We start from the raw sequence: 26154 nt of genomic DNA, 5'->3' as shown, positions 1-26154 counted from the left end.
AATATTGTACTGTCACCACCATGAATTTGCTTATCATTTTTGATAGTTTTTTCAGTTGATTTCTTACATTTTCCAGTAATATAATTCTATTATTTTCAAATATTAATGATTCTCCCTCCTTTCTAAAATTTTTGCCATGAAGTTTTTCTCTGGCTTCTTGCCTAGATTGTACCTCCAGCTCCGTGTTAAGTAATAGTCACGATGGGGCACATTCTTGTCTTGTTTCTGACCTTGCTAGACCATACTGCTAGTGTTTTCCCATCACTAGTGATGCTGGCTTTTGGGCTTCAGTGACTGTCCTTTCAGATTATGGCTTTAGACTTTAAAGATCTGGGTTCAGATTTTCTTCTCTACCAGTAATTATGAATAATTAAGAAACATCTGGTAAATCATCTAACTTTTCTGATTTATGTCAGTATCTTTAAAATGAGGGAAAGAAAGATCCCCGTGTCTCAAAGCTATGGATGATAACTGCTTTTGATGAAAGCCCTTGATGAGCTGTGTGTGTAAACATGCCCTGTGACTCTGGTTTTCTCCTGCATGAATGTTTCCCTACTGTAGGACTGCCTTCCCCTCTGTGGCTCTGAGCTGTTTTGTAATTCCATTCACAGCACAGTTCCTACACATACTCCAAGGCTGGAAAGAAAAAGTGCCGTTTGAATGATGAGCGAATTCCTTTGCTGACATTTAACCAAAATGTCTTCCAAACCTGAAGCTTTTTGGAAGGCTGAGAAAATGTTGGTCACCTTCTTGTAAAAAAAGTGAAATAAAAAATGTTTATGTACCTCAGCACTTCCTGACTGAGCTGGATGTGAGCGAGTGCACTGAGGTGGTGTTATTTTGTGGGGTTTCAGTTCTGGGAAAACTGAAACCAAAAAATATAGGAAATTTTTCAAGATTTTTGGTTGTGAAAGCTTTCCTTTTTTTTTTTTTTTCCTACTTTGGTTAACATTGAGAGGGCCATATAAATTTGATTCAACGACAAATCTTCTGCAAGCTAATTCTGGCCAGTGACCCGTAACTAAATTTTGCTTCTCTGTGAAATTCTTTTGCATTTTAGATAATGAACAGAATGTCTGAAGATATATTGGCTGTTCAGACATCACACTGCTCTCTGTAGGCTTGCTTACGTGTACAGTAACTGGCATATGTAGGGGTTTGTATTCCTTTTCCAAGATGAATTTCCGTATTAGTTTCTGTGCAATTATGTCTTGGTCCAGTCTGATAAAATTTGCCAATTGACTTTTCCTTTATAAGAAACCACCCATAAGTAGCTTCGTTCTTCACTTGAAGGATATCAGCTGTTCCTTCTCTCCGTGCTTGAAATGTATAATGTGTGGTTGTTGGCATGTCCTGCACGTTCTCAGAGAATCTCATGGACAGAGGAGCCTGAGAGGCTACAGTCCATACAGTTGCACAGAGTCGGACACGACTGAAGCGACTTAGCACGCATGCACACATGTTCTCCAACTCTACTTACCTTCCTCTTTTAGACGGCTCTCAGGGCACCTAGGTACTGAGGTGGAAAGTTCTTTTTCAAGCATCAGCAGCCTTCCTCCCCTGGCTTGCTGGTATCTCTGTGGCTCTGGAGAGGGCTCTGGTTTTGTCAGGTGACTGGGCTTTGGAAGTCAACTGGGTACTCCCTCATTTTCCTGGATTCAGTTCTCTTGACTACACTTTGAATTTGAAGACTCTGCCCTTTCTGTCCATAGAATGATTGTGGGTGCAGTTTTGCACTAAAAGCTAATGAGGAGGCCTTAATTGTTTTCTCTCACAAAGATTAGTCTGAAGGCACTCCGGTTTCCAGCACGTGTTCTGGATTTGTTAGCTGATCTTGAAAGGCAGGCACGTTTGGAAGCATATTCCTTCTTTATTTATATATGCAAAAGCATCTTTTGTGAACCTCAAAGCTAAAGCATAATAGGAGAAAACAATGGAGAATGTGCCTTGAGGTCCATCAGTGGATTCAGTCCTTTCAGGAGAAATTTGGAAACCCTGTCTCGTTAGGCGTGAATGGCAGCCACTCCAACAGTAGCAGTACCATTGTTTACATTATTTCACTTCACAGAGAGCTTATCAAACCAAAATAGCGCATTAGTATAAAAGCCAAAATAGAGAGCATTAAATGAATCACTCAAGAACTAACCCTGTTACAGACAGAGCCTGAACTGCTAGAGGGAGCTGGCCCAGTGAGTATCCATGGCTCCCTTTACACACCTAGCAATTCCAAATGAAGGGCCCCATCCCGAGGGTGATTCAGTAATAAGACAACAGTCAGGGAAGAAAATGTGTTCATTTCAGCAGGGAAAGCACTTCATAATCATATAAAATAAAGTGAAGGACATAGAAGATGACAGTATGTGCTCAGTGTATCACTTTGCTCGTTAGATAAACTTGAGAGGACAGAAAGCATCTTCCCTTGTTCACTACTGTGTTATCAGTTGTTGGCAAAATGCAGCGAAGATCTGTTGACTGATGCTTCATTGATTGATCGCTGGGGAATTTAATGAATACTTCCACCTCTGAGACAATCTTAGTTTGGAGAGTGTGTGTGTCTTTTGTTGTGTAAATATAACAGCAAGCAAAGTAAATAAGATGGGCCAGCATCAATTCTTAGGTAATCAGGAACAGACTTTCTGCCATGCAAATGGTTTACATTACCCCCAAAGCAAAATTTCGCATTTAGTGTAAGAAATAGTGGTAAAACACTGAGCTTTTGCTTTCTACCAATAGTGTAAACATTACTCTAACATGTAGTCTCTGGAAATAATTTAGTTAACTCCTATTTTTATATGCATGTTCTGTTCTGGAGACTGTTGCAAAAATACTGATGGAAAGTTTTTTTCTTTAAGTGACAGTTTGTTTACAGAAATTCCTTGAAATCTTGATGGTTATTGAAAAGACTGAAATAGATGTTGCCTTGAAATTGCCTGTTGCAGAACAACTCTACACCTCCTGGGGCAAGGCAGCACTTTGTTAGTAAATCACCTGAAATCCATGGAGGTCATGGACACTGTTCCCTCTGTGAAATGAAATATTTATGTTCCGATCCCAAAACATACTGTGGAACATTCTGGTGTTTTAAGTGGAGGGTACATAGTAAATTATTCCAAAATTATGGAGGCCAAATGTCATTCCCTCTAAAAGTTTGTGTAATATCTATTTATCTGTGGGCAGATGACTATTCAGAGTAATCAGAGGCAGACTTTGTCGAGTTAAGTCTAAGTAAACACAGCTGAACATAAGCAAGTTGGACTATAAGAGTTTTTTGAGCTTTGCCAACAGCATATGACCTTGGAGAATGCTGCTGTTTTTTTTTTTTTTTTTACTGCAATCTGCTTTCAATGGAAAAAAGAATTCTTTTTGTTTCAAATTAACAAGTGATGATTAGAAGCTTGTTATGTTCTAATTTTTAGATGCAAGACAAGTGAACATCACGCACGTACCCAACAAAAAGCCATCCTCCTGAGGGAGTTACTCCCTGCTTAAGGAGCTCAGCTTAAACCGCGAGAGTGGAAGCCAGTTAAATGGTGTTCCTTTTGAAAAGAAAACCTTTTTCGTTGTTGTTTATTTGTATTTTGGTTTTTGTCTTTGTGCTGTTTCAACAGATTAAAACTGTGGCTCCAAATGCCACTGGAAAATGGACTTTATTGACTTATCCATTCTCTGAGAAGCATCTGTGCTCAATAGCAAAGAAACTTTGCCTTGTCAGTAACTTTTGGTTCTCAATGGAAATTCTTATTAACTGCTTTATGCTTTTCACAAGTCCTTTTATTCTTCTGGTTTTTTTTTAATACATCTTTTTTTTCACTTAACCTAATACATTCTTCTTTTAGCCTGGTATGGAATCCAGTGTTACTTTTTTTTTAAGGGCACTTCATGGTTAAAGTTCCCATTAAAGATTTCATGTCAAAGGGTAGACTTTAAGTGAGAAGTTTGGTAGAAGATGGATTAATGTAGATTTGCCTTGAAACTCCTAGCTTTTCAGAGTCCTCTGACTGGCAGGTCGCCAGGTGCACAGGCTGCTCTTGTCTGCTCCTTCATTGAAGGAAACTGGTTTTTCCTTCTCACCCTCTGGATGTACATTTCCTTCTGAAAGTACGTGTAGTGTGGATAGAGGGCATGACTCATGAAGACTGTAAAATAATTCATCTTTCGAGACTTCTGTGTTGGAGATTGTTTTTTAAATTACATGTTGAATAATATTAGCCAGCATTTGGGAGAATATTTGGATATCTGTGCTAAAATGTCATTCTGTAGCTAGATTCATGTAAGACCTGTCCGTATTCATTTACATGTACACCTCTCTCGGGCTTCCCAAGTGGCCCAGTGGTACAGAACCTTCCTGCCAGAGCAGGAGACTTGGGTTTGGTCCCTGGGTCAGGAAGATCCCCTGGAGGAGGGCATGGCAACCCACTCCAGTAGTCTTGCCTGGAGAGTCGCTTGGACCGAGGAGCCTGGCGGGCTACAGTCCATGGGGTTGCAATAGTCAGACACAACTGAGCGACTGAGCACACCCGCACACATACCTCTCTTCCCCAATGCTGTTCAGTTTCCATGTTAAAATGAATATTTTGAGGAGGAAACACCACAGTGTTCCTAAATATGTTGCTAAGCAGTACAGCCATGCTGCTTTCTTTACTGTTCTGGGCTACATCCTACGCTCCTGACCACATCCACACGTGAAGGTCCTCAAAGCACCTCATGTTCTCAGCACGTCAACATCACCCTCAGGACAACCTGTCTCCTTCTGGGTGAAACACGTTCTTTCTCCTTCAATCCCTGGTTCAGAGACCCACCATCCTCCCAGTCATCCAAGGCAGATCCTGCCTCCTGCTCCCAAACCCCCTCTAGCCATTCACCAAGTTTGCCCTGTCAGTTCAGTCACTCAGTCGTTTCTGACTCTTTACGACCCCCTGGACTTCAGCACGCCAGGCCTCCCTGTCCATCACCAACTCTCGGAGTTTACTCAAACCTATGTCCATTGGGAGAAGGCAATGGCACCCCACTCCAGTATTCTTGCCTGGAAAATACCATGGACGGAGGAGCCTGGTAGGCTGCCGTCTATGGGGTCGCACAAAGTTGGACACAACTGAAGTGACTTAGCAGCAGCAGCAGCAGCAGCATGACCATTAAGTCAGTGATGTCATCCAACCATCTCATCCTCTGTTGTCCCCTTCTCCTCCCGCCTTCAATCTTTCCCAGTATCAGGGTCTTTTCAGATGAGTCAGTTCTTCGTATCAAGTGACCAAAGTATTGGAGTTTCAGCTTCAGCATCAGTTCTTCCAATGAATATTCAGGACTGATTTCCTTTAGGATTGACTGGTTGGATCTCCTTGCTGTCTAAAGGACTCTCAAGAGTCTTCTCCAACACCACAGTTCCACTGTGTGTTCTTAGTCACTCAGTCATGTCCGACTCTTTGTGACCCCATAGACTGTAGCAACCCCCAGGCTCCTCTGTCCATGGGACTCTCCAGGCAAGCATACTGGAGTGAGCTGCCATGCCCTCCTCCAGGGGATCTTCCCAACCCAGGATTTGCACCTGAGTCTCCCACATTGCAGGCAGATTCTATACCGTCTGAGCCACCAGAGAAGCCCAAGAATACTGGAGTGGGTAGCCTATCCCTTCTCCAGGGGATCTTCCCGACCCCTGCTCACTTATTCCCAGGGCTCCTCTTCTGTCTCGATGTTCCCGGCGAGATCCTCCCTGGCTCTTCCGACCTCGTCTTCCCCTAAGGCAAGAGGGAGTGTTCTGAAATCCAGATCTGATCCTGTCACAGTTACACATCCTTTGATCATTCCCCATACCTTTCCCTGGTGGCTCAGTTGGTAAAGACTCCGCTTGCAGTGTAGGAGACCTAGATTCGATCCCTGGTCAGGAAGATCCCCTGGAGAAGGGAATGGCTACCCACTCCAGTATTCTTGCCTGGAGAATGCCACAGACAGAGGAGCCTGGTTGGTTACAGTCCATGGGGTCCCGAAGAGTCAGACATGACTGAACGACTAATACTTTCACTTTGATACCTTTCAGGATCAAGTTCACATTCCCACTCTTGGCGTGCAAACCCAGAAACCCTCAGTGCCTGGCATTTATAGTCTCTCTTGGGTCGTTTCCCACCTGGCCCTGCACACACCCCATTTTTTTCAGCTGCACCAAAGATAGAGCTCCCCCAAGGGACCCGTGAGGGTGTCGTCACCTGTGCTTTCACAGATGCCCCTTTACCTAGAACGCCATCCCCTATCTTCACCTCAGCCTCTCCTGCCCATCTTTGCCACGGCCTGCGCTTTCCCATCTTTCCTGGGCCCTGGTGCCCAGATGATGGTAACACTGGCTGGGCCTGGCATGAATGGAGGAAGAGGCTTGCTGGACACACCTGCCCAGTGCCTCTTCTCTGCTGCCCAAAGGGCATTGTCTCATTCAGAGCCGCTTTCAGGACCACCGTGCCCCTGCCCCCACCACCGCTCCCTCAGCACTTCCCACGCTGAGCTCTTGTCCTTTACTCGGTAAACAGTGAGCTGCGTGGGGATGAGACCCATCTGTAATTTGTAGTATTTCTAGGGCCTGTCATGGTGCCTGATGGTCAGGGTGCATTCAGTAAATGTTTGCTGAACCAACCAGTGAGCCCCTGAAGTAGTGAATGAAGACACCATGAGAACAGCCCAGTCTGCTGAACTTAAAATGAAAGATGCGGCTTCTAGTACCAGCCCTATTGGACTTCCCCCAAGGCTCAGACGATAAAGAATCCGCCTGTGGTTCAGGAGACATGGGTTCGATCCCTAGGTCAGGAAGATCCCCTGGAGGAGGGCACGGCAACCCACTCCAGTATTCTTGCCTGGAGAGTCCCATGGACAGAGGAGCCTGGTCAGCTATGGTCCATAGGATCTCAAAGAGATGGACATGTCTGAAGCAACTGAACACGCATGCACGCACACACCAGCCCTATTGTGTACTAACAGCTTAGCCTTGGACCTGTCAGTCAGCTTTTCTGCTTCTCAGTTATAAAATGGGGAAAATGCTGTGTGTGCACAGAAAGGAAATGAGATTAATTGTACATTTATGACTTGCAAAATGCTTGATAAGTATTGTCACCACTGTGAGTTGTGTTCAGTTGATCTAGACCTTAATTATGCTCCCAAAAGGGATGGGGATAAAATGTGTACAAAGTGTAGTTTTCCATTTGACACTCAAAAAAAAATTTGGTTTTTACTTGGATAAGCTCAGCTTCACTGCAATGTTGTTATACACTCTCTATGAAATTGAGTATTTCGCATTCTTCTTTGCAGTGGGAAGAACTTTTTAATGAATGTTGGTCTCTTTGTAAGATATCAGGAGTATTGAAATAATCGATAAATTCTTGCTCCAATCTAAGAATTTAAGGACACTGTGTATAGCTGTTTAGGATGAAGCAATGAAGGTCTTTTAGGTAATATATGTTTTAAGTTGTTATTTTTCCCTTGTGGAAGTACATCAGTTAGCTCTTTATAAAAAATTTTAATAGTAGAGATTAAAGACCTATCTTTTAAGAGTTGGGCATTCTCAAAGCTGTTCCCCCACATCCAAATGTTATATTCTATCTTGAATAAAGACCTTCACATCTAAAACTTTTTCTAAGCCATTAAGAGCAAACTACTCCAGCATACCTATACGATGGCATGGGTAACATGTGTGAACTGCCAGTCCAATAACAGCCACATGCACCAACCCCAGAAATGAACAGCAAAGGCCAGTTGCTGACATAATCCTGGAATTTGCCACGGGGTATGCTTATTCTCACTCTCCTAATGTTTTTCATATTATGGCTACTAAGCAACGGAAGTGACCTTCTCCAAGCGGGCTGCAAAACTGAAGTCTCCATGACATGCATCTTGCCCTTCAGGGAATTTTCCGCACTAGAGTGTCATAGACATAACATGCCTGCTCTTGACCTGGCAGAGATGATTCTAATACAAAGACTACGCTGGACTGTTGTGTTATTCGTTATCTGTTCCATTTCAGCGTAAATCTTCCATGTGCATCCCTGATGGCTGCCACTACAAGAAGTGTATTTGCCAATGTGAAATAATTGTAGCTGCTCTTTATTGAGAACTCCTGGCTGCCTGATGTTTTATAGTGAAACTATTACTAATTTCTACAACAGCCTTCATTGTTCCCTATTTTGTATCTATTTTACAGATGAGAAAAAAAAAAATGACACGCAGAGATATTAACTGACTTGCCCCAAACCACACGCTAATAAGCAGCAGAACTGGCATCAGGACCCCCAGCTCTCTGGTTCCAAATCTCCTCTCTTCCCAGCGCACCTACTGTTGGAGGAGTAACATGTGGTTAAGTGAATTCCACCCTTCACAGGTCACACTGATCAGCAGCCAGCTGGTGCGCTCAATCTCTCAATGCAAGATAAACCCCAAAATGCACGAATCCCATTAAAGGCAGCTGTAGGAATTTGAGTAACTGATTGGTTATTCTCTGTCTTAAAGGTGGCTAATGTTAGCATGGAACTTCCATTTGAATAATTTTTCAATTAATCATGAACTGGGACTCCCATTTCTAAAGCCACCTTTTGACAGATGCTTTCAACGCTTGCCCCACGCAACTCCTGTTACCTCCGTTTTTCTCCAGTGTAAAAATAATCATCTTTTTTTCCCATTTCTGGGCCCACTTTCTGCTTTTCCTAGCCCTGCTAATTATTATAATGATGATGACTATTCATGTGAGTAATTCAGTGCATTTTCGTCACTACACATCCTTCATTTCTTTATGCTTCTCCTATGGGCTCCTATTAGTTAGTGTTAGTCACTCGGTCGTGTCTGACTCTTTGCGACCCCAAGGACTGTAGCCTGCCAGGCTCCTCTGTCCATGGAATTCTCCGGGCAAGAATACTGGAGTGGGTAGCCATTCGCTTCTCCAGGGGATCTTCCTGACCAGGGATCGAATCTAGGTCTCCTGCATTGCAGGCAGATTCTTTACTGTTTGAGCCACCAGGGAAACCCATGAGCTCCTATAAGTCAGCACAAATACATGTTCCTGAAAGTATTTTTGGGCATCCTTTTGTCCAAATAAGAATCTCTATGTTGTCTAATAAACTATCTTATAACTTTAATATTTTTAATTTTTAGAAATTAATCTTATGATTTTATTATTTTTCTAAGCAGATCACTCCATTTTTTAAGTTGAAGTATAGTTGATTTACAGTATTTATATTAGTTGCGGGTCACAGCATAGTGATTCGTATTTTTACAGGTTGTCCTCTATTACATTAACAGTTATTACAAGATAATGGCTATATTCCCTGTGTCTACAGGGATTATATATATGCTGTATATTCCCTGTATTTTATATACAGTAGTTTGCACCATTCCTTCCCCCACCCCAGGTTGCCCCTTTCCCCTCCCTGTCCCCTCTGGTAACCACAAGTTTGTTTTCTGTATCTGTGAGCCTGCTTCTGTCTTGTTGTACACATTTGCTTGTTTTATTTTTTAGATTCCATATATAAGTGATATTGGGCTTCCCTGATAGCTCAGTTGGTAAAGAATCTGCCTGTAATGCAGGAGACCCCAGTTCAATTCCTCGGTTGGGAAGATCTGCTGGAGAAAGGGATAGGCTACCCACTCTTGTATTCTTGGGCTTCCCTAGGGGCTCAGCTAGTAAAGAATCCACCTGCAATGCGGGAGACCTGGATTCGATCCCTGGGTTGGGAAGATCCCCTGAGAAAGGAATGGCTATCCACCCCAGTATTCTGGCCTAGAGAATTCCATGGACTGTATAGGCCATGGAGTTGCAAAGAGTCAGACACAACTGAGTGACTTTCACTTCATTTCGTAAGTGATACCATTCAGTATTTGTCTTTCTCTATAAGACGATTTTTATAAACCTCTTAAAGTAGACTGAAAATCAGCTAGATAATATATCCAGTTACTTAGAGTATGAAACATAAGAGAGATATCCTATGGACGGACTCCTGTTCTCCTCTTGTGCTGAGGGCTGTGTAATTAAATGCTGCCCCAGAGCCCAACTCCAGTATTCTTGCCTGGAGAATCCCAGGGACGGGGGAGCCTGGTGGGCTGCTGTCTATGGGGTTGCACAGAGTCGGACACGACTGAAGCAACTTAGCAGCAGCAGCAGCAGCCAGAGCCCAAGGAACAATGGCTCACTCCTTCCTGCATGTTTGTAATGTCCCCTGTTCAGCTCCCATTGTGGGTGGCCTGGGAAGGATGGGTTCTCTTCTTGTGTTCAGTAGATGCCTTCAGCTTCCCTGGCTTGGAACCCACATGCAAACCGCATGTGTAGCAGAGCCTGGCTCACTCCTGCTGGCTTTAACTGGAGTGTGTCTAACAGGACAGACTGCTAACATAGTGGAGGATGCAGAGAGCAGTGCTATGGCACGTTTGTAGTTTCAGGAACCTTCACAGCTCTGCTGTTTCTGTAAGTGTTCTGCCCTCAGATCCAAGACCGGTCCCTTCTGTTTCCCCATACAGAAGTGTGGAAAAGTGACTAGAATCACCACAAGCGAGGGGAGAGGCTACATGCCTGCAGGAACTTGGGGATCTTGCAAGGAATTACGATTTTCCTACTGTTAGTACTTAAAGAAGAAGCAGACTTTTGTCGTTTCATGATGACAACATGTAGTTTGTTTACTCTTGACTACGAGAGCCAAGCTGTTTATTTAGTCCTTTGATTCAAAGCAATGACTTCAGTCTTCTTCACTCTGCTCACTCATCACCTATTTCTGGCTGTCTAGAGAGAATTTAATACTTAAGTCACTTTTGGGTATGCATGATATATCTTATCACCAAATGCTGAAGTGTGACTAAGTGGATCTGATTGGTCCTGGAAAGGTCAATTTTGTTTCTCTTCTCTTTTTTTGCACAGCTTTCTGCCTTTCCCTCTCTCTCTTTTATTTTAAAATTAGTTTACACAACTGATTGTTGAAACATATTTCTCTCTAAAGTCATCAAAAAGTATGTGAAAGGGTATAAAATATAGTAGCAGAGGATTGCTTCTAGTCCAAAAATAATATTGGATTCATTGTCCTTTACTCGAAATCAGTCACCTTTAATGATTAAAACAAATATGTTTTCTCTTTTATTTTTGAGGTGTCTTATTTACTTATAACACAGGACTTCCCTGGCAGCTCAGCTGGTAAAGAATCTACCTGCAATGCAGGAGACACCGGTTAAATTCCTGGGTCAGGAAGATCTGCTGGAGAAGGGATAGGCTACCCACTCTAGTATTCTTGGGCTTCCCTAGGGGCTCAGCTGGTAAGGGCTCCTGCAATGAGGGAGTCCTCGGTTCAATCCCTGGGTTGGGAAGATCCCCTGGAGAAGGGAACTCATTTATAGAACATTGTGAACAGCAGCTGTTGAGCATTGAAATATATTTAAATCATGCGAACATGTCTTCTGTGTTTAAATTTCCATGAAATGGCTGTGCAGAAACTTTTCTGTATGTTAAGCTCATTCTTCTTTCTGATGATCATCAAGCATTTGGATTTTTTCTTTTTAATCTAAGGTCCTAAGAGTGCTCTCTCTTTACAGTTTCTTTGCTTCATGTTTAACTACTACATTTTTAGTATCTTTTGAGAGAAACACCCCCCTAGAGACTGAACTTCTTCAGGCAGTGGTGTGGAGCCTGTATGTCTAATTTGGGTCAGCATTGGCGGGCGGTGGTCCCAGCAGAGGAAGAATCCATGTGCTCTGCAGAAAGAAGGAACCCAGCTTGTTCTCTGGCAGATACTGGCTGAGGGTTGTTTCCAGTTTTCAGCCTGCCCCTGGACCTCTGGGGGGCTTCGAGGTGACAACCATTAGTACTTGGATCCTTTTCAGCCCTTTGAGTCAGATTCTCTGCCATTTCTGCTCTTGTTCAGAAGCAAAGCCATCAGCAGGCTGAGACAGGAGCCCCTCTGACCTCCTTCACAGCTCAACTCAGCATCCTGACCACTGAGCTCTATTTTGGTGATTTTGGTCCCGAGGGTGACCACATAGTTTGCATGGTGGTTCTGTTCCCCTTGTCCCCATTCCTCTTTAGAGATCATATAGCTCCAGTTACCTCTCGGGGCTGCTGTAAAAATAACAGATTAAAAATAACCAAAAACTGTTTGTAAACCTCATCACCGTGTATAATAAAACCAAGGTCTGTTCTTTTTGAAGCAGGCCTGAACAAAATATTCTACTAAAGGGCAACAGAAACTAAGTTTACTTTACTTTATAAAGGCGTTTTATCCTACCCTAGAAAGAAAAAAAAAATCTGCATTACACTGAATAATTACTTTTTGATGACCCCCATCTGGATTACTATTTGTCACTCTATTTTCCCAAAGGAAAATTTAGAAAAATATAAGACTCTCGGAAATAAAAGGCCCTACCATCACAGCAATATAGAAGTGGGTCTACATGTTTATTTTCAAAATAGAAAACACAGATCTTGTAACAGTCTGTCATTACCATAACTGTTCCAGTTAGAAGAAGAAGGCTGATTTGATTATTTTGAAGAATTGTGCCATGTTTTACAGTGGAAATCATGGGTTCCTTTATTCCTAAGTTGTATTTGTAATGACTCCCCCTAAGTTATATATCACTCCATAGCAAAAACTGTAACACCTGGGGAAAATAACGCAAGTCAAGTTTTACATGTTGTTTAGTCGTTAAGTTGTGTCCAACTCCTTTGTGACCCCATTTGTCCATGGGGTTTCCCAGGCAAGAATATCAGAGTGGGTTGCCATTTCCTTTTCCAGGGGATCTTCCTGACCCAGGAATTGAACCTGCATCTCCTACCTTGGCAGGTGGATTCTTTACTGCTGAGCCACCAAGGAAGCCCAAAGTTTTATTATTCCTCCTATTAATACAAAGGCAGGGTTTTTTTTTTTCTTAGTGGTGTTAAGCAAAAATAGACAAAAGCATTTTGAACCTGGAGTCACCCACTTCTGAATGGCATTTTCCTAATACAAGTGTTATATCTGCTACTGACACAAAAATAGAGTCGGGAACTTGGAGCATTAATTGCGGCCTTGACTGTCCCTACTGAGGCCTAGGGCTCTTGACAACACCGTGGAGCCTGGAGTGGCCCCCTCGGTTGGTGAAGGTCGGCTGACAGTGTCAGCATCACTTCACTTGGGGAATTGTAGCATCATAGCCCTTCCTATAGGCCAGGTTCTGTTTCAAGAGCTGGGCACTGGACATCACATTGAATCCTCACTGCAAGCCTGGGAGGGACAGTTACTGTTTCCCCATTTTTAGGTGAGACCTTCAGAGGCAGTTCACATAAGTGACTCAGGCAAGTCCTGTTCCTAGTGAGCCCACACCTATTTTCCTGTGATCTTAAGACACATCCTAAAACTTAGAGAAATTACTGTACAAAATGGTGGGCTTGACCTATAAAATGTGTTTGATTTCTCGCAAAACCGATCAACTTGTTAGAGGTAAGCAACTTATCCCCTTCTTTTTTAAAGAAAATTTTTGTATCCTACCTTTGGCTCAGATCATGAACTGCTTATTGCCAAATTCAGACTTGAATTGAAGAAAGTAGGGAAAACCACTAGTCCATTCAGGTATGACCTAGATCAAATCCCTTATGAGTATACAGTGGAAGTGACAAATAGATTTAAGGGACTAGACCTGATAGACAGAGTGCCTGATGAACTATGGACAGAGGTTCGTGACATTGTACAGGAGACAGGGATCAAGAAAATCCCCATGGAAAAGAAATGCAAAAAAGCAAAATGGCTGTCTGAGGAGGCCTTACAGATAGCTGGGAAGAGAAGAGAAGCGAAAAGCAAAGGAGAAAAGGAAAGATATTCCCATCTGAATGCAGAGTTCCAAAGAATAGCAAGGAGAGATAAGAAAGCCTTCCTCAGCAATCAGTGCAAAGAAATAGAGGAAAACAACAGAGGGAAAGACTAGAGATCTCTTCAAGAAAATTAGAGATACCAAAGGAACATTTTATGCAAAGATAGGCTCGATAATGGACAGAAATGGCATGGACCTAACAGAAGCAGAAGATATTAAGAAGAGGTGGCAAGAATACAGAGAAGAACTGTACAAAAAAGATCTTCACGACCCAGATCATCACGATGGTGTGATCACTCACCTAGAGCCAGACATCCTGGAATGTGAAGTCAAGTGGGCCTTAGAAAGCATCACTACGAACAAAGCTAGTGGAGGTGATGGAATTCCAGTTGAGCTATTTCAAATCCTGAAAGATGATGCTGTGAAAGTGCTGCACTCGATATGCCAGCAAATTTGGAAAACTCAGCAGTGGCCACAGGACTGGAAAAGGTCAGTTTTCATTCCAATCTCAAAGAAAGGCAATGCCAAAGAATGCTCAAACTACCGCACAATTGCACTCATCTCACATGCTAGTAAAGTAATGCTCAAAATTCTGCAAGCCAGGCTTCAGCAATACGTGAACCGTGAACTTCCAGATGTTCAAGCTGGTTTTAGAAAAGGCAGAGGAACCAGAGATCAAATTGCCAATATCCGCTGGATCATCGAAAAAGCAAGAGAGTTCCAGAAAAACATCTATTTCTGCTTTATTGACTATGCCAAAGCCTTTGACTGTGTGGATCACAATAAACTGTGGAAAATTCTGAAAGAGATGGGAATACCAGACCATCTGACCTGTCTCTTGAGAAACCTGTATGCAGGTCAGGAAGCAACGGTTAGAACAGGACATGGAACAACAGACTGGTTCCACATAGGAAAAGGAATACGTCAAGGCTGTATATTGTCACCCTGCTTATTTAACTTATATGCAGAGTACATCATGAGAAACACTGGGCTGGAAGAAACACAAGCTGGAATCAAGATTGCCGGGAGAAATATCAATAACCTCAGATATGCGGATGACACCACTCTTATGGCAGAAAGTGAAGAAGAACTAAAGAGCCTCTTGATGAAAGTGAAAGAGGAGAGTGAAAAAGTTGGTTTAAAGCTCAGCGTTCAGAAAACTAAGATCATGGCATCTGGTCCCATCACTTCATGGGAAATAGATGGGGAAACAGTGGAAACAGTGTCAGACTTTATTTTGGGGGGCTCCAGAATCACTGCAGATGGTGATTACAGCCATGAAATTAAAAGACGCTTACTCCTTGGAAGGAAGGTTATGGCCAACCTAGATAGCATATTTAAAAGCAGAGACATTACTTTGCCAACAAAAGTCCGTCTGGTCAAGGCTATGGTTTTTCCAGTTGTCATGTATGGATGTGAGAGTTGGACGGTGAAGAAAGCTGAGCGCCGCAGAATTGATGCTTTTGAACTGTGGTGTTGGAGAAGACTCTTGAGAGTCCCTTGGACTGCAAGGAGATCCAATCAATCCATCCTAGAGGAGATCAATCCTGGGTGTTCATTGGAAGGTCTGATGTTGATGCTGAAATTCCAATACTTTGGCCACCTCATGCGAAGGGTTGACTCATTGGAAAAGACCCTAATGTTGGGTAGGATTGGGGGCCGGAGGAGAAGGGGATGACAGAGGATGAGATGGTTGGATGGCATCACCGTCTCGATGGACATGGGTTTGGGTGGACTCCGGGAGTTGGTGATGGACAGAGAGGCCTGGCGTGCTGCGATTCATGGGGTTGCAAAGAGTTGGACACGACTGAGTGACTGAACTGAACTGAACCTTTGGATGATAGCAATGGAATAGGACCTATATACGCCATTGTGTGTGTGCTCAGTCATGTCCAACTCTTTGTGACCACATGGACTGTAACCCACCATGGTCCTCTGTCCATGGGATTCTCCAGGCAAGAATACTGGAGTGGGTTGCCATTTCTTACTCTAGGAGATCTTCCTGATCCCAGGAACCAACCCACATCTCTTCCATCTCCTGCATTGGCAGGCAAATTCTTTACCTCTGTGCCACCTAAGAAGCCCCTGTGCCATTTAACAAATAGATTCCTGGTGATCATGTGGTCTTCTCTTGGTCAAAGTGGGTCATCAGAAGACTTCTAGACTAGGGTAATGCTTGGACCTACAGCCACACTCATGGCTGGCAAAGTCTTCTACCTCATTTTATGCCTCCTGCCTTCCACACCATCAACAAAAACCTTCCCAATTGTCATTTGAAAGTCCTTCCCTACCCTAGTTTAGACTTTAAATGACTGTTCCTGGAATTAAAAGCAGAAAATCACAGAACCTTTAAGTGTAGAAATGTGTGAACATAGAACCCTGACATGCCAAGTATAGTTTTAACATTTCAAGTGTATTAGCAACATCCAAATGTACTTGAAATGTAGGAGAAGGACTGGTAGTACAGTTCATCTATGTCTGAAATATGCTTCTTTTCTATTAATAAATACAGCAGATGAACTGTGAGTAGAGAAACTGTCATTTGCTCCTCTTCTGAAAGAGCCAAGAAGTTGGCAAACATCCTTTATCTTATTGTGTCATTTCTGGTGTTAATGCATTCAGACAGGTTTAACAGCAAGATTGCCTAGTCTGAAGTGTCATTTCTGGAGATGGTATTAAGGAATTTGAAAAGCACGGCCATAATGTGAGCCAAGTCAAGGATACACTACGGTTCATATATCAAAGCAGAAGTACTTTTTGATGATTTTTCAGAGATACTGACGAGCTTAAAAATACATAGATGGAGCCAGATTTTCCAGCCAATTTCTAGATTATAACAAATACACATTTTTCCATTTAAAAGGCCTTCCCCCCGCCCCCCACTCAAGGAAGTTGTATTAGTACTTTCTAACCTAACACTATTCAGCTATATATTTACTAAGCATCAACCTTCTAGAACTTCGGTGAGGCAGCCACACCCATGGCCGTTTTGCATTGTTGCAAAACTTGGTGGATGAATGTCAATGTCATCACCTTGGGACAAAACTAAAGTTTAGCCAAGAATCAGAGTAAGTCTACCCTGTTGTTAGAACTAGTAGCCCAACTTGCATGTAAAAGAGAGCACTTTTGTAAACAATGCTCTTTGTAACACACAGGCACACACAGAAGTTATTCGTGTATAATTAGGAAGTCATTTTCTGAGATTTTGGCTGAAAACTTCAGTTTCATGGATTAAACATTTGGGTGACATCTCCAGTATTCCCCTTGAGAAAATGAAGTAACAAAATCCGTTAGACTCTTAAAGTCAGTGGATATTCTTTAATGTGGCTCCAGTGTTCTCTGTCTTGGCATGTTACCGTACTTTGGCACAAAATAGCATCAGAAAAGCCATTTTGTCTTTGAAGATGATAGATTCTGCACACTTAATCCATTAATCTAGGCTGATGGACTTTGCCCAGAGTTAAAATATTTCATCTTACATAATGGTTTTCATATCAAATCTCTGAACAATACCAATTTTTCTGCTGACTACATTCAACCTCTCCTAGAGGTTAATTTTTACAAGGATTTATGTATCAATAGTTCTTGATATATATGCTTAAGCTTTCTTGTAAGTAGTTTTAGAAAATATGAAATCACATGGTCCTCATACCAACCCTGAATCTAATGTGATTAGCCCCGCTTTCTAGGCGAGTAAGTCAGAGCACAGAGAGGTCAAGCCGATGGCAGACTGTCACACAGAGAATCAGTGGTGGAGCAGAGATCCAACTCCAGCCTCTGGCTCTAGGGTCTGGGCTCCACCCACTGCCCCACACTGCCTCTCTACTTCACACCAGACCACCCTCAGAGTTAGTAATGACGTGCTAAGAATAGAAATGAGAATACTTAACATTTCCAGACCCCCTTTCTGGTTACTTACCAACAGTTTCCTCCCCAGAGACTTCATTCTGATCTTCAAAGTGAAATTTCAGACTGAAGGTTTTCAACTTTGGGAAGGTGGAGCCTTTGAGATCACAGAGGAGTGATCTTGGTAATGGGACCACGCAGAGTAACTTAGCATTGAGGACATTTAATATCTTTAGTGGGAAAGATGCAAAGTGGAGCTGAGACATTCTAATTGGGTGGTACTGTACATATTTGAAAAGTTACTTTCAAGTTGCAAATCCCACTTCCTACGCCTTGAGTCCTCTAGTCCAAACTGATGAGGTCAGAATAATGGTGTGTTTTACCGGAACAAAGGTTCAACTCATAATTAACAAGGAGGCCCTCTGCATAGTCAGAAAAGTCACAGGAAGGCTCTATAGCCCCCTAACTGATAAGGAGCCCACAACATTTACAGGTTGATCCGCAGGCACGTGTGCTCCCGGAACAAGGAAGGTGTTCTGCTCTTGTCATGCAACTATAGCCTATCCTGAAAGCTTCCCCCTCTTCACTATTGGTCTAGAATAGAGGGGTATGGTTTCTAATGTTTTATTTTCTGGGAGGAGATAGAGAGCAGGCTGCATTGACAGAAAGGCAGCTGAAGGTGGGGACCCTGTGGATGCAGGCCATCTGGGCACCGTTAGCTGTAGAGCAGGGCCAGCCCACATGAGAGGTAACAGGAAGGAGAAGAATCCTCAGCCAGATGGTGGAAGTCATGGCTGGAGGAAACACTGGCTTAATTTTTGGAAAAGATTTTTCTCTAAACTCAAATAATTTTGGAAGCCATTCATTCGTTAAGGCCCCAGGATAAATAATGTAGCTAGTATATTGCAAAAGGGAAAACAAATTACCACTTCCATCCATGAAGCTGAGGTGGGTTTCATTTTATAATTTTCACTATTCCAAAGGGCTTCCCTTGCGGCTCAGCTGGTAAAGAATCTGCCTGCAATGCGGGAGACCTGGGTTCAATCCCTGGGTTGCGAAGATCCCCTGGAGAAGGGAAAGCCTATCAACTCCAGTATTCTGGCCTGGAGAATTCCATGGACTGTATAGTCCATGGGGTTGCAAAGAGTCAGACACAACTGAGCGACTTTCACTTCACTTCACTTCACTATTCCAAAAGGCTCCATAATCCTTCTATGAGCAATAACCTTGATAGTCATGGAGTTTTCGTGGCAGTCTTTTCCTGTCATGCTGAACTTTTAAAGTGCAATTCACTTTTGGTCTGTGGCACTGGAAAAAAAGCAGCTGAATCATGAGCAGATAAATGTTACAGGTTGTTGGATAGGTTTTTTTTCCCTTCCTTTTTGGGCAGAATCACTCAGGATGATTTATCTTTACTCATTCAAAAGCTCTCACTACCCTCAAAGAGAGGATAACCACAAACGTTTCCTCTAAAAGTGATGCAGTAACAGTTGTCTGGCAGTTACTTAGCAGTTATTCCCTCCTGGTGATGCAAGGGGGATCATAGAACAGAGGCCCCCGGGGCCAAAGGCTGGTCCGTCCCTGGCATGTGGAGGTGAAGGGCGGGGCAAGTGAGCAAAGCTTCTTCTGTATTTATAGCCACACCCCATGGCTTGGCATTACCTAAGCTCTGCCTCCAGTCAGATCAGAGGTGGCATTAGAGTCTCCTAGGAACGCAAACCCTACTGTAAACTACACATGCAAGGGAGCTAGGTTGTTGTCGTTCAGTCACTCAGTCGTGTCCGATTCTTTGTGACCCCATGGACTGCAGTACCCCAGGTTTCCCTGTCCTTCACTATCTCCCGGAGTCTGCTCAAACTCATGTCCATTGAGTCAGTGACACTATCCAACCGTCTCGTCGTCTGTCACCCTCTTCTCTTCCTGTCCTCAATCTTCGCCAGCATCAGGGTCTTTTTCAGTGAGTCAGCTCTTAGAAATCAGGTGGCCAAAGTATTGGAGCTTCAGCTTCAGCATCAATCCTTCCAGTGAATAGTCAGCATTGATTTCCTTTAGGATTGACTGGTTAGATCTCCTTGCTGTCCAAGGGACTCAACAGTCTTCTCCAACATCACAGTTCAAAAGCATCAATTCTTTGGTGCTCAACCTTCTTTATGGTCCAACTCTCACATCCATACATGACTACTGGAAAAACCATAGCTTTGACTAGACGGACCTTTGTCGGCAAAGTGATTGCATGCTCCTTATGAGAATCATCCTGAAACCATCCCCCTCACACACCAGTCCGTGGAAAAAATTGTTATCTATGAAACCATTCCCTGGAGTTAAGAAGGTTGGGGACCACTGTTGCTAGGGAGTGCCACTCTAACTTAAAGTGCAAGGATGGGGCTTCCTGGCAGCCCAATGGTAAAGAATCTTGGCAGGAAACATGGTAGGAGATCCCACATGCCTTGCGGCAACTGAGCCCCTTCACCATCCCTGAGGCCACATGCCCTAGAGCCCGTGCTTCGCAGAAGCCACCGCAGTGAGCAGCGCGAGCACTTCTACTGAAGAGTAGTCCCTACTTGTTGCAATGGGAGAAAAGCCTATGCAGCAATGAAGACCCAGCCCAGCCAATAAATAAAATTATTAAAGTACAAGGATGAGCTCAAGAGAGCTTTAGGTTTCCTAGTCTGTGATTTGGACCAATTATTTTTTATATTACAGATTAAATAATAAGGAAGAGGATAAGCCTTTTTGAGGTCTTCCCTGTAGCTCAAACGATAAAGAGTTTGCCTGTAATTCAGGAGACCTGGGTTTGAACCGTGGGTCAGGAAGATCCTCTGGAGAAGGAAATGTCAACCCACTCCAGTAGTCTTGCCTAGAGAATCCCATGGACAGAGGAGACTGGTGGGCCACAGTCCATGGGGTCGCAACGAGTTAGACATGACTGAGCAACTAATGCTACACCAAGTCTTTTTTTTTTTTTGCGAGGGGTATCTCTATGGTCTAAACTACTAGCAAAAAGTACAGAAAAGATGTTGAATAGGTTTTTAATAGGCTTTCTATGTAAACAATGCTTTTGACCTTGAAGGTGGCTTTATCAACCAAGATCACTTAAATGATGAAATGCTAGTAATTGTTATATTAACGGGGGCCCCTTCTTATAACATTCAAGATTCTCAATATCCAAGTTTAAACTGAGTGGAGCTAGATTTTGAATTTTTTCAAGCTGTTTCTTTTTCATAGGTTCAAAAAAACAAAAAAAACAAATATTGCCACATCAGGGTAGGCCAGGTGATAGATTATTATCTTATTTGTTAGCAAAAGGGTAAGGAAAAGGTAGAAGTTGAGTGAAGAAGCAAGTTCTAAAACATGTACAAAATGACTCTCTCTTTAAAAAAATGTATATAAACTTACTTTAGGAGGCCATTCATCCAAATATTAATTCAAGTGATCCCTAAACTGCCCTCGATTTTCTCTTCTCCACTTTTTCCTGGATTTTCTGCAGCAAAGCTACATGACTTTCTTATTAGAGAACAACAACAAATGCTACTTTTATTTTTTTTTAATGTTTATTTTTTAAGATTTGTTTTTGATGGGGACCATTTTTAAAGTCTTTATTGAATTTGTTACAATATTGGTTCTCTTTTATGTTTTGTTTTTCTTTTTTGGCCGGAGGCATGTGGGATCTTAGCTCACCTATCTGGAATCGAACCCACACCCTCTGCCTTGGAAAGTGAAGTCTTAACCATTGGACCTCTAGGGAAGTCCCGAAATTCTGTTTTTAAAAGTAAATAAGTGTAGAGTTACAGTGGAACCAGTCTTCTGGGTGTGTGAACCCAGCCCAGACCTAGTGCCTAGGGAAGTAGAGACAGACAGGACAAGGGGAACAGGGATCTGTCTATTATGAGATCCTGCAAATTTGGAGCAATCAGTATTTTGGAATCTTAGTGAGGCTTCATATCTGGCCAATTCCCCAAGAGTCTCATTCTTTATCTCCACTGTGCCAAGTATGTAAATAACTCCAGAGATGGATCCGGGTGGTGTGCCAGGGGCCCTCAGGACTCTGAGGTGAGAAGCAATAGGCCTGGCTATCCACCCCTGCTCTCTCCAGCAGCGGCCCCCAAACCAACCAAGGGTGAGAGGGTACAGTTGTCAAGCATCTGGAGCTCTCTCTCCACCTTAATTTAGGAAAACATACAATGCATGGATGACTCAGATCACTTAATTAAAAATACTCAGGTTCTTAGATGTAGTTTTATTTACCTTTCCATGGTGTGAGTAGTCTTTGGGGAAACATTTTAAGACATTCCTAACTTTAGGACTTAACTGATTAAATTTGAAAACCATCTCAACGCAAAAGCTTTGGCCCTATTTTTGTCTCTTTTTATGACCAGAAATATTACCTCAGGAATATATATTTCAGAGTTAATATTTCTGAACCATGTTTCTCAAACTTGAATGGACACTGCCCACAGGGCTTTGTGCTCACACGACTCTGAGTTGCAGTAGGACTGAATTTCCTTTATAATTGTTTCTCTACTTAACTTTATAAGGAAACACATGTCCAAACTGAGGATAGCCCCATTTTAAGTTTCAACATGGTTTGGGTTTTACAGCATCCAAGATTTTCCTAACTACGCAAGTCTTTTTTTTTTTTTTTCTTTTTCATTCCTTTTCTTTTTTGGTCTTAAAACACGCTCTTTTGGCTGGTTCAGTAAGTTGTTCCTGCCAACCAGTTGCTTTTATGGTAATTGACAGCGTAGCTGATTTTTGGAACCTGAGGATCTAAAAAGGCATTTTAGCTCAGACGTGGGAGAGGCTGAGCCAAGCTACTTGCAGAGTAGGAGATAGGCTAAGCTGAATGTAGGACATGCATAGACCTCGGGTCTGTGCATGGTAATTAGCGGCAGGGAAACGCCTGCTCTGGCTCAGACTGCCCTCTTTTCAGCAGCATTCAGAGCCCTTCCTTCTCCTGTCAGATCCTTCCTTGAGCTACTGGGTGCCACTGCTGGAGGAAAGCTGGCGAGACTGCCCATCTGCTGCAGTGACGTTGAGTTGGGGGGTGGTTCAGAAACCCACCCTTCCTTAAATCCTGATGATCGGCTGAAAAGACACAAAGCCGTTGAACCAGATAACTGCCGGCCGGTTTATACTTCAAAGGAAAAGAGCATGTTAAAAAAAAAAAATTCACATTTAACACAATTATTTCATAGAATGAGCGGGTTGTGCATTTTCTGAACTCCCCTCAGATGATCTGGGGCATTTCCCCAGATTTTGTCTCAGAACAAGGAATAGGGGGGAAGAAAAGTCTCCCCAAACTGCCAGATCTTTATAGTCCTTTCCTTTCCTACAAAAGCACGAATGTTTCAGAGTAAAAGGGCCCCTGTTTGCTGTCTTCCCCTGGCTGCTTCCTCTGGGAACTGTGCCGCTGAGGCGGGGGTTGGGTGTGTGTGTGGGGGGTGTCTCTCAGATGCATAATACCCGGTAGTAGGAAAAGCACACCCTTCTAACACCAGTGTATGTTCTGAACCAAAACCTGGGCACAGAGACCCCCTGCCCCCCCAAAGCAGTCATAGTCAGCTTTTCCTTCTTGGTTGAACTCTTGGAAATTGAACTTTGTTACATGCTGTTTTAACACTGGACTGATACAGAAGCAAACTGTTTCTTTTCATTCCTTTTTTATGAAGCCTTTTCTTCTGTGGTTGGGAAAGGAACCTGAACCCATACCTAATGGCACTGAGTGCCCATCTGCCCTAGAAATAAAACACAGGAATCCTCTTTGTTGGAAGAACATTGTGAAAATTCCTGAAACTAATGAAGAACTTCCAAATGGGGATGGGGTCTCTGTGCTTACACTTTGAAGTGTATTTTTATAAGGTATTTTCATAAGCACCAAACTGTAAAACACATAGACCCCCAGAGTAAGCAGAGTTTCACAGGTGGCCATGGTCAAGGTGTTTGTTGGTGGAATGATTCCAGCAAGCAGTCACAAGTTAGGGAGTGCTTGCAGTGTCTAGCTGGCAAGGGGGCCAAGGAAGCTCTCCGTGGACCTTCACGGGGATGTCTGTGTCTTCCTTGCATGTGCAGTCGGCAGCCACCTGCTTCCTTCCTGTCCTCTGCTCTGTAACCACTCTCTGTTGACAGTCCAGGTGGGGAATCTGATTCTGTACATTCGAGAGAGCTCCATCCCTGAGCCAGAACACGAGTCACGTGGTCTTCTCTAAATTAGGTTGTGTTAGTTCCCTAATGTTATTTAGAGAATCATGGACCTTATTCTGCTTTTGCCAAGACTTTCCGTTGAATAAACATCTCCAAAACCTATTGTTTCTCTTTGGCAACAGAATGGTTGCAATTTGTCGACAAAGGTGTGCAAAGGCTAACTCCCCCCTTTATTTTTCTCTATCTCTGTAAAATGTCCAATGTTGTTAGCTTTTCTTGTCCTAAACAAAGGCATTGACTATTCTTTGTTCTGGTTGTGCCTTGTCTCTATCGTTATTGAGCAAAGATCTGCAGATAATAGCACCAAACAAAGACTTAACAGACAGCAGAGATTTGCTGTCCACATGCAGAGTTGTTTTGTTGTTGTTCAGTCACTAAGTCATGTCTGACTCTTTGCGACCCCGTGGATTGCAGCATGCCAGGCTTCCCTGTCCTTCACCGTTTCCCGGAGCTTGCTCAAACTCACGTCCATTGAGTTGGTGGTGCCATCCAACCATCTCATCCTCTGTTGCCCCCTTCTCCTCCTTTTCCAATGAGTCAGCTCTTCCTATCAGGTGGCCAAAGTTACTAACGTCGAGTAAGTTAAAGACACAAAGTGCCTAGAATCATACAAGGAACATAGGACACGGTCAGTAAGCTAGGATTATCACAGTTCTGTGAATTCAAAGTTGTCGTTCTTTTTCCTCTGTTTACATGAGTAATATTCTAATTCCAAAATTATCAAGCAGCAGATGTGGAGCTAACCATCCAAGCCGACTTTGCAGGGGCCAGAAGGTCCAGAAGGTGATCAACTGCTCATGGATCCACTTATTTTTCCAAAGATGCCTTAAAACAGAAGGAAACCAAAGGGGCTAACATTTATTGTTCCATCTGGGGCCAGACACATGTAGTCTCGGGCTTCCCTGGTGGCTCAGACAGTAAAGAATCCACCTGGGTAATATCCCTGGGTTGCGGAGACCCCCTGGAGGTGGGCATGGCAACCCACTCCAGTATTCTTGCCTGGAGAATCCCATGGACAGAGGAGCCCAGCGGGCTACAGCCCATGGAGTCACAAAGAGTCAGACAGGACTTACGGATTAAGCACAGCCCAGCAGCACACGTAGTCTCATTGATTTATTTATTAGTTTCATTTATTTTAACGACCTCATCATTTATTCACTAAGTGCTTTTGTTTCGATTGATGTCTTCCATTTTCTTTTTTTTGGTGCGGGGGTGAGGTAGGCCTTGAGTGAAAGGTTGTGCAAAGAGCTTACAGTGACCATTATTGTCTCAGGTCTTCACTGCACGGCCTGACTCATGATGTGTGAACACATTTCATTGACTCTTCTCTGAAGGCATCAAAGTTTAGCTGCTGTGTCGACGCTGCCATGTCGCTATTTTCTCTTCCCTCTCATCCCTGGAAGTGCTGCCATGGCTGGACGATCTTATGATCGTGTTCATGTTTTTCCTCCCAGGTCTCTCCTGGTTCCACGACTCTCTGGGAGCCCAGGGCTGGACATTTTGGTGCATGGCCTAACTAGCCTTGAGCATTGCAGAGAAAAAAATGGCCTTCAGCAATACTGGGTTAGGAGAGAAGAAGAAAAGGAGAGGACTGGGAGTAGGAAAAAGCTTTCCAGAAACCATGGAGCTCAGAGACAGCTGTGAGCAAATGCCATGTTTCTCGTGCTTCTCGTGTGTGACACAGCGCCTCCTGCAGCTTCTCCGTGGTAGTGGTGGCTGTTGATGGCAGTGACTTAACTACTGTATTTTGGGGTCTCTAAGGCTGATGGGGAATCCCAACCCCCCTTCCCCCCCTTCTTTACCCTCTGGAATCTTTCCCTCCAGCATGTCTGTTTTTGTGTTCCCAATATCTCCTTCTTTTGGCCAAAGGAGTTCCCCTAGAGGGGCTTAATCCAGACCAGGAACCCATTTCATCCTCCTTTGTAATAATGTGGTTTTGATAGACATGTGTGTTCTGAGTGAAGGAGCCAATCTAAACCAAAGGTGAAAATGCGTGAGCAGAGGCCACACCCTAACCTTCATTCCCTGCAGTGGAGGATGCAGGGCTCACTTTCACACCAGAGCTGCTTGTTCTAATGCATCAGAATTCCAGGTTGCTGTCAGCATTGGGTCATTTGTTAATCTGCTGACTCGCCAGAGGGGACTATTTGCCAGTCCTTTTCCTGAGATGAGGTTTGATTTCCGGGAAACCATAGACTGTTGAGCTACAGGCACCCTGAAGATCATCCAGGAACCCCCATTTTATAGTTGGGGCTCTCCTGGTGGCTCAGTGGTAAAGAATCCGCCTGCCAATGCAGGAGACAGGAGTTTGATGCCTGATCCGGG

The 26154-nt window shown here is 43.4% G+C and overlaps 1 protein-coding gene across 6 annotated transcripts in view; it reads left to right on the top strand.

Annotated features, from left to right (window-relative positions):
• MKX (mohawk homeobox) overlaps positions 1-26154 on the top strand; it is a 70769-nt gene that overhangs the window by 43297 nt on the left and 1318 nt on the right. The gene's annotated exons all lie outside the window — the stretch shown is intronic.

Source organism: Giraffa tippelskirchi, chromosome 13, assembly GCF_054371585.1.
Source record: "Giraffa tippelskirchi isolate mGirTip1 chromosome 13, T2T-mGirTip1v1.2.pri, whole genome shotgun sequence".
Classification (NCBI taxonomy): Eukaryota; Metazoa; Chordata; class Mammalia; order Artiodactyla; family Giraffidae; genus Giraffa; species Giraffa tippelskirchi.
This window is presented reverse-complemented; position numbering and strand designations above follow the sequence as displayed.